Source organism: Nanorana parkeri, unplaced genomic scaffold (genome assembly GCF_000935625.1).
Source record: "Nanorana parkeri isolate BGI_ZX_2015 unplaced genomic scaffold, ASM93562v1 scaffold2995, whole genome shotgun sequence".
NCBI lineage: Eukaryota > Metazoa > Chordata > Amphibia > Anura > Dicroglossidae > Nanorana > Nanorana parkeri.
In genome coordinates, this window is record NW_017309263.1 from 35,208 (window position 1) to 35,675 (window position 468).

The 468-nt window shown below is 52.4% G+C and overlaps 1 protein-coding gene across 1 annotated transcript in view; it reads left to right on the forward strand.

The window, feature by feature from the left end:
- The first annotated feature begins 261 nt into the window (after nucleotides 1-261).
- Nucleotides 262-468, forward strand: part of LOC108802630 (RE1-silencing transcription factor B-like) — a 38,588-nt gene continuing 38,381 nt past the window's right edge. The window contains exon 1 of the mRNA XM_018574487.1: nucleotides 262-366. The gene's annotated coding sequence lies outside the window, so the exon portion shown is untranslated. The remainder of the gene's footprint in view (nucleotides 367-468) is intronic.

Sequence of the window (468 nt, forward strand, 5' to 3'; positions counted from 1 at the left end):
TGAAAGCATATCTTCACAACTTATATTTCAGAGTTTGTTCAGCAACAGCAAGCATTCGCTGCTTCTTTCTAACGGGGTTAAAACCGCTCAGGGCACCAAGCGTTTCTGCCGTAAACCGCCTTCAGCTAGCAGCTCACTCCCCAGCCAGCCATTTGTCTCCAGGTGAACATGACTGACGAAGGACTTCAGCGTGCACGAGCGCGGAGCTAAGGGCAAGGAACGTGCGCGCTCCCTCGAATCGTTACACACTGGGGAGGGTGATCCTGGCCAGGAATGCGCGGCGTGTGGAGGAATGTGATACTGGCAGCCATCGGCTAGAAGGTGCGATCAATTTTCCCAGGAGGTTTTTTTTTTCTAGAGCGAAAGGTAAGCACAGTACAAGTTTTATTTATTAGCTGCATCGAGCTGGTCCGCAGTTGAACTGAGTTTCTTATTGGGGGGGGGGGGGGGGGGTGTATGAGAGGGGGA